The 9059-nt window shown below is 34.6% G+C and overlaps 1 non-coding gene across 1 annotated transcript in view; it reads left to right on the top strand.

The window, feature by feature from the left end:
• Positions 1–3164, top strand: part of LOC117149709 — a 3957-nt gene extending 793 nt beyond the window's left edge. The window contains exon 1 of the ribosomal RNA XR_004460468.1: positions 1–3164. This exon is cut by the window's left edge and continues 793 nt beyond it. This is a non-coding gene — a ribosomal RNA (large subunit ribosomal RNA).
• Positions 3165–9059: the final 5895 nt, after the last annotated feature.

Here is a 9059-nt window from a genome sequence, read left to right on the forward strand (position 1 = left end):
GGACCAAGGAGTCTAACATATGTGCAAGTTATTGGGATGTAAACCTAATAGCGTAATTAACTTGACTAATAATGGGATTAGTTTTTTAGCTATTTATAGCTAATTAACACAATCCCGGGGCGTTCTATATAGTTATGTATAATGTATATTTATATTATTTATGCCTCTAACTGGAACGTACCTTGAGCATATATGCTGTGACCCGAAAGATGGTGAACTATACTTGATCAGGTTGAAGTCAGGGGAAACCCTGATGGAAGACCGAAACAGTTCTGACGTGCAAATCGATTGTCAGAATTGAGTATAGGGGCGAAAGACCAATCGAACCATCTAGTAGCTGGTTCCTTCCGAAGTTTCCCTCAGGATAGCTGGTGCATTTTAATATTATATAAAATAATCTTATCTGGTAAAGCGAATGATTAGAGGCCTTAGGGTCGAAACGATCTTAACCTATTCTCAAACTTTAAATGGGTAAGAACCTTAACTTTCTTGATATGAAGTTCAAGGTTATGATATAATGTGCCCAGTGGGCCACTTTTGGTAAGCAGAACTGGCGCTGTGGGATGAACCAAACGTAATGTTACGGTGCCCAAATTAACAACTCATGCAGATACCATGAAAGGCGTTGGTTGCTTAAAACAGCAGGACGGTGATCATGGAAGTCGAAATCCGCTAAGGAGTGTGTAACAACTCACCTGCCGAAGCAACTAGCCCTTAAAATGGATGGCGCTTAAGTTGTATACCTATACATTACGCTAAAGTAGATGATTTATATTACTTGTGATATAAATTTTGAAACTTTAGTGAGTAGGAAGGTACAATGGTATGCGTAGAAGTGTTTGGCGTAAGCCTGCATGGAGCTGCCATTGGTACAGATCTTGGTGGTAGTAGCAAATAATCGAATGACCTGGAGGACTGAAGTGGAGAAGGGTTTCGTGTGAACAGTGGTTGATCACGAGTTAGTCGGTCCTAAGTTCAAGGCGAAAGCCGAAAATTTTCAAGTAAAACAAAAATGCCTAACTATATAAACAAAGCGAATATAATACACTTGAATAATTTTGAACGAAAGGGAATACGGTTCCAATTCCGTAACCTGTTGAGTATCCGTTTGTTATTAAATATGGGCCTCGTGCTCATCCTGGCAACAGGAACGACCATAAAGAAGCCGTCGAGAGATATCGGAAGAGTTTTCTTTTCTGTTTTATAGCCGTACTACCATGGAAGTCTTTCGCAGAGAGATATGGTAGATGGGCTAGAAGAGCATGACATATACTGTTGTGTCGATATTTTCTCCTCGGACCTTGAAAATTTATGGTGGGGACACGCAAACTTCTCAACAGGCCGTACCAATATCCGCAGCTGGTCTCCAAGGTGAAGAGTCTCTAGTCGATAGAATAATGTAGGTAAGGGAAGTCGGCAAATTAGATCCGTAACTTCGGGATAAGGATTGGCTCTGAAGATTGAGATAGTCGGGCTTGATTGGGAAACAATAACATGGTTTATGTGCTCGTTCTGGGTAAATAGAGTTTCTAGCATTTATGTTAGTTACTTGTTCCCCGGATAGTTTAGTTACGTAGCCAATTGTGGAACTTTCTTGCTAAAATTTTTAAGAATACTATTTGGGTTAAACCAATTAGTTCTTATCAATTATAACGATTATCAATTAACAATCAATTCAGAACTGGCACGGACTTGGGGAATCCGACTGTCTAATTAAAACAAAGCATTGTGATGGCCCTAGCGGGTGTTGACACAATGTGATTTCTGCCCAGTGCTCTGAATGTCAAAGTGAAGAAATTCAAGTAAGCGCGGGTCAACGGCGGGAGTAACTATGACTCTCTTAAGGTAGCCAAATGCCTCGTCATCTAATTAGTGACGCGCATGAATGGATTAACGAGATTCCTACTGTCCCTATCTACTATCTAGCGAAACCACAGCCAAGGGAACGGGCTTGGAATAATTAGCGGGGAAAGAAGACCCTTTTGAGCTTGACTCTAATCTGGCAGTGTAAGGAGACATAAGAGGTGTAGAATAAGTGGGAGATATTAGACCTCGGTTTGGTATCGTCAATGAAATACCACTACTCTTATTGTTTCCTTACTTACTTGATTAAATGGAACGTGTATCATTTCCTAGCCATTATACGGATATATTTATTATATCTTATGGTATTGGGTTTTGATGCAAGCTTCTTGATCAAAGTATCACGAGTTTGTTATATAATCGCAAACAAATTCTTTAATAAAACGATGCATTTATGTATTTTTGATTTGAAAATTTGGTATAACTCCAATTACTCAGGTATGATCCAATTCAAGGACATTGCCAGGTAGGGAGTTTGACTGGGGCGGTACATCTCTCAAATAATAACGGAGGTGTCCCAAGGCCAGCTCAGTGCGGACAGAAACCACACATAGAGCAAAAGGGCAAATGCTGACTTGATCTCGGTGTTCAGTACACACAGGGACAGCAAAAGCTCGGCCTATCGATCCTTTTGGTTTAAAGAGTTTTTAACAAGAGGTGTCAGAAAAGTTACCATAGGGATAACTGGCTTGTGGCGGCCAAGCGTTCATAGCGACGTCGCTTTTTGATCCTTCGATGTCGGCTCTTCCTATCATTGTGAAGCAAAATTCACCAAGCGTTGGATTGTTCACCCATGCAAGGGAACGTGAGCTGGGTTTAGACCGTCGTGAGACAGGTTAGTTTTACCCTACTAATGACAAAACGTTGTTGCGACAGCATTCCTGCGTAGTACGAGAGGAACCGCAGGTACGGACCAATGGCACAATACTTGTTCGAGCGAACAGTGGTATGACGCTACGTCCGTTGGATTATGCCTGAACGCCTCTAAGGTCGTATCCGTGCTGGACTGCAATGATAAATAAGGGGCAATTTGCATTGTATGGCTTCTAAACCATTTAAAGTTTATAATTTATTTTATAAACGACAATGGATGTGATGCCAATGTAATTTGTAACATAGTAAATTAGGAGGATCTTCGATCACCTGATGCCGCGCTAGTTACATATAAAAGCATTATTTAATACAATGACAAAGCCTAGAATCAATTGTAAACGACTTTTGTAACAGGCAAGGTGTTGTAAGTGGTTGAGCAGCTGCCATACTGCGATCCACTGAAGCTTATCCTTTGCTTGATGATTCGATAAATAAATGATTTTTCCTGTAGCCAAACAAACACCTCGTCATCAATTTAGTGACGCATATGATATTGTCCCTATCATATAATTTTTGATATAAAGACTTTAAAGAATTATATCAAGTTGCCAAATACCTCGTCATCAATTTAGTGACGCATATGATATTGTCCCTATATAATTTTTGATATAAAGACTTTAAAGAATTCTATCACGTTGCCAAATACCTCGTCATCAATTTAGTGACGCATATGATATTGTCCCTATCATATAATTAATATAAAGACTTTAATGAATTGTGTCAAGTTGCCAAACACCTCGTCATCAATTTAGTGACGCATATGATATTGTCCCTATCATATAATTTTTGATATAAAGACTTTAAAGAATTATATCAAGTTGCCAAATACCTCGTCATCAATTTAGTGACGCATATGATATTGTCCCTATCATATAATTAATATAAAGACTTTAATGAATTGTGTCAAGTTGCCAAACACCTCGTCATCAATTTAGTGACGCATATGATATTGTCCCTATCATATAATTTTTGATATAAAAACTTTAAAGAATTGTATCAAGTTGCCAAATACCTCGTCATCAATTTAGTGACGCATATGATATTGTCCCTATCATATAATTAATATAAAGACTTTAATGAATTGTGTCAAGTTGCCAAACACCTCGTCATCAATTTAGTGACGCATATGATATTGTCCCTATCATATAATTTTTGATATAAAGACTTTAAAGAATTATATCAAGTTGCCAAATACCTCGTCATCAATTTAGTGACGCTGATCATATAATTTATAAAGACTTTAATGAATTGTGTCAAGTTGCCAAACACCTCGTCATCAATTTAGTGACGCATATGATATTGTCCCTATCATATAATTTTTGATATAAAAACTTTAAAGAATTGTATCAAGTTGCCAAATACCTCGTCATCAATTTAGTGACGCATATGATATTGTCCCTATCATATAATTAATATAAAGACTTTAATGAATTGTGTCAAGTTGCCAAACACCTCGTCATCAATTTAGTGACGCATATGATATTGTCCCTATCATATAATTTTTGATATAAAAACTTTAAAGAATTGTATCAAGTTGCCAAATACCTCGTCATCAATTTAGTGACGCATATGATATGTCCCTATCATATAATTAATATAAAGACTTTAATGAATTGTGTCAAGTTGCCAAACACCTCGTCATCAATTTAGTGACGCATATGATATTGTCCCTATCATATAATATTTGATATAAAGACTTTAAAGAATTATATCAAGTTGCCAAATACCTCGTCATCAATTTAGTGACGCATATGATATTGTCTCTATCATATAATTAATATAAAGACTTTAATGAATTGTGTCAAGTTGCCAAACACCTCGTCATCAATTTAGTGACGCATATGATATTGTCCCTATCATATAATTTTTATAAAGACTTTAAAGAATTCTATCAAGTTGCCAAATACCTCGTCATCAATTTAGTGACGCATATGATATTGTCTCTATCATATAATTAATATAAAGACTTTAATGATTTGTGTCACGTTGCCAAACACCTCGTCATCAATTTAGTGACGCATATGATATTGTCCCTATCATATAATTAATATAAAGACTTTTTAAAGAATTGTATCAAGTTGCCAAACACCTCGTCATCAACTACTATATTATGGTTGCGCCGACCTCTCATATTGTATTCTCTTATGTCTTCATAGGATTTTGGCAATTATACGAGTAAATTAAATAATATACATATGAAAATGATTAATTATTATATGTATAAGGGAAAAAATGCTGAAATATTCCCATATTATCTTAGTATTATAGAGGAAAGACCGTTGCCGACCTCTGATATTGTTCAAAACTTATGTATTTATATGATTTTGGCAATTATATGAGTAAATTAATAATATACATATAAAATGATTAAATATTATATGTATAAATGTATAAAGGAAAAAATGATGAAATATTCCCACATTATCTTAGTATTATAGAGGAAAGACCGTTGCTGACCTCTGATATTGTTCAAAACTTATGTATTTATATGATTTTGGCAATAATATGAGTAAATTAAATAATATACATATGAAAATGATTAATTATATGTATAAATGTATAAGGGAAAAAATGCTGAAAATATTCCCATATTATCTTAGTATTATAGAGGAAAGACCGTTGCTGACCTCTGATATTGTTCAAAACTTATGTATTTATATGATTTTGGCAATTATATGAGTAAATTAAATAATATACATATGAAAATTATTAATTATTATATGTATAGGGGAAAAAATGCTGAAATATTCCCACATTCTCTTAGTATTATAGAGAAAAGCCATTATAGTGAGAGGGTATAGTAGTGTAAACGACCGGAATTACGACAGGGTTCAAAAACTACTATAGGTAGGCAGTGGTTGCCGACCTCTCATTGTTCAAAACTTATGTATTCATATGATTTTGGCAATTATATGAGTAAATTAAATAATATACATATGAAAATTATTAATTATTATATGTATAGGGGAAAAAATGCTGAAATATTCCCACATTCTCTTAGTATTATAGAGAAAAGCCATTATAGTGAGGGTATAGTAGTGTAAACGACCGGAATTACGACAGAGGGTTCAAAAACTACTATAGGTAGGCAGTGGTTGCCGACCTCTCATATTGTTCAAAACCATATGATTTGGTATGAGCATATATGATATGCTCCCACAATTAGTATGCCTCTTGTTCCCATATGATTTTGGCATATATGATAAATTAAATAATATACATATGAAAAATGATTTAATTATTATATGTATAAGGGAAAAAATTCTGAAAATATCCCACATTCTCTTAGTATTATAGAGAAAAGCCATTATAGTGAGAGGGTATAGTAGTGTAAACGACCGGAATTACGACAGAGGGTTCAAAAACTACTATAGGTAGGCAGTGGTTGCCGACCTCTCATATTGTTCAAAACTTATGTATTCATATGATTTTGGCAATAATATGAGTAAATTAAATAATATACATATGAAAATGATTAATTATTATATGTATAAGGGAAAAAATGCTGAAAATATCCCACATTCTCTTAGTATTATAGAGAAAAGCCCATTATAGTGAGAGGGTATAGTAGTGTAAACGACCGGAATTACGACAGAGGGTTCAAAAACTACTATAGGTAGGCAGTGGTTGCCGACCTCTCATATTGTTCAAAACTTATGTATTCATATGATTTGGCAATAATATGAGTATTAAATAATATACATATGAAAATGATTAATATTATATGTATAAGGGAAAAAATGCTGAAAAATCCCACATTCTCTTAGTATATAGAGAAAAGCCATTATAGTGAGAGGGTATAGTAGTGTAAACGACCGGAATTACGACAGAGGGTTCAAAAACTACTATAGGTAGGCAGTGGTTGCCGACCTCTCATATTGTTCAAAACTTGTATTCATATGATTTTGGCAATAATATGAGTAAATTAAATAATAACATATGAAAATGATTAATTATTATATGTATAAAGGGAAAAAATAATCATATTATATATGAATAATGGAAAAAAAAATGAAATGTTCCTATAATCTCTTAATATATAAGAGAATAGCCCGTATGTTGGGTGGCAAACGGAATTGAAAATACCCGCTTTGAGGACAGCGGGTTCAAAAACTACTATAGGTAGGCAGTGGTTGCCGACCTCCCGCATTATTCGAAAATATTTATTTCGGATTATGTTTATATTGGTTACATACAATAAAGTATATTATTATCCGTACAAATTTGTTTCTCAGTTCTATAGAACACGGGACTTGGCTCCGCGGATAATAGGAATATACGCTTTATAGATAATATTCGTTGAAACAAAAGTCAAGTTTCTATTATATATAGAATAACAAATCGTTTCCATATATTATCGTTAATTTTTTGGAGGCAGGCAAATATTAATTTATTACCTGCCGTATAGTTGGATTATTATATCGTTACGTATAATACAAATATGGATTCTTATGAAAGAATATAAAATTATATATTAAATGTGGAAATATTATCATATGCGCTTGTTTTTATGTTATATATTACCAGAGATATATATGAAAAGAGATAAATTTTAAATTTATCTTCAAAATGCAAATGATTTAACTTAATATTTATATTGGTTAAACAAAAATTGTACATGTGTGGATACAATAATTATGTATGTTGGAAATAAAATGATATTTTATAATGAAATATGTATGTATAAAAAGATAAAATTATAGAAATATATATATTACAATAATTAGATGAAATTCTTGTTATATTGGTAAAACAAGTATAAATTAAAAATGAAAATATGGATTACGAATGCTATATAAAAATGGCCGTAATCGAATGGATTTTTTTACTTATATATTTAAAATTTTACCCAAAGGCGAAATATTGAATTTTATTCAATATAATAAAAATCATGGAATTATATAAAGTGAAAAATCTATATATCTATATATCTATTATATTGCTTATTTCGATTCAAAATATATGAATGGAATATGAAGGAAAAACATTATTCTGGTTGATCCTGCCAGTAGTTATATGCTTGTCTCAAAGATTAAGCCATGCATGTCTAAGTACACACGAATTAAAAGTGAAACCGCAAAAGGCTCATTATATCAGTTATGGTTCCTTAGATCGTTAACAGTTACTTGGATAACTGTGGTAATTCTAGAGCTAATACATGCAATTAAAACATGAACCTTATGGGACATGTGCTTTTATTAGGCTAAAACCAAGCGATCGCAAGATCGTTATATTGGTTGAACTCTAGATAACATGCAGATCGTATGGTCTTGTACGACGACAGATCTTTCAAATGTCTGCCCTATCAACTTTTGATGGTAGTATCTAGGACTACCATGGTTGCAACGGGTAACGGGGAATCAGGGTTCGATTCCGGAGAGGGAGCCTGAGAAACGGCTACCACATCTAAGGAAGGCAGCAGGCGCGTAAATTACCCACTCCCAGCTCGGGGAGGTAGTGACGAAAAATAACAATACAGGACTCATATCCGAGCCCTGTAATTGGAATGAGTACACTTTAAATCCTTTAACAAGGACCAATTGGAGGGCAAGTCTGGTGCCAGCAGCCGCGGTAATTCCAGCTCCAATAGCGTATATTAAAGTTGTTGCGGTTAAAACGTTCGTAGTTGAACTTGTGCTTCATACGGGTAGTACAACTTACAATTGTGGTTAGTACTATACCTTTATGTATGTAAGCGTATTACCGGTGGAGTTCTTATATGTGATTAAATACTTGTATTTTTTCATATGTTCCTCCTATTTAAAAACCTGCACTAGTGCTCTTAAACGAGTGTTATTGTGGGCCGGTACTATTACTTTGAACAAATTAGAGTGCTTAAAGCAGGCTTCAAATGCCTGAATATTCTGTGCATGGGATAATGAAATAAGACCTCTGTTCTGCTTTCATTGGTTTTCAGATCAAGAGGTAATGTTAATAGAAGCAGTTTGGGGCATTAGTATTACGACGCGAGAGGTGAAATTCTTGGACCGTCGTAAGACTAACTTAAGCGAAAGCATTTGCCAAAGATGTTTTCATTAATCAAGAACGAAAGTTAGAGGTTCGAAGGCGATCAGATACCGCCCTAGTTCTAACCATAAACGATGCCAGCTAGCAATTGGGTGTAGCTACTTTTAGGCTCTCTCAGTCGCTTCCCGGGAAACCAAAGCTTTTGGGCTCCGGGGAAGTATGGTTGCAAAGCTGAAACTTAAAAGGAATTGACGGAAGGGCACCACCAGAGTGGAGCCTGCGGCTTAATTTGACTCAACACGGAAAACTTACAGGTCCGAACATAAGTGTGTAAGACAGATTGATAGCTCTTTCTC

Source organism: Drosophila mauritiana, unplaced genomic scaffold (genome assembly GCF_004382145.1).
Source record: "Drosophila mauritiana strain mau12 unplaced genomic scaffold, ASM438214v1 U_291, whole genome shotgun sequence".
Lineage (NCBI taxonomy): Eukaryota > Metazoa > Arthropoda > Insecta > Diptera > Drosophilidae > Drosophila > Drosophila mauritiana.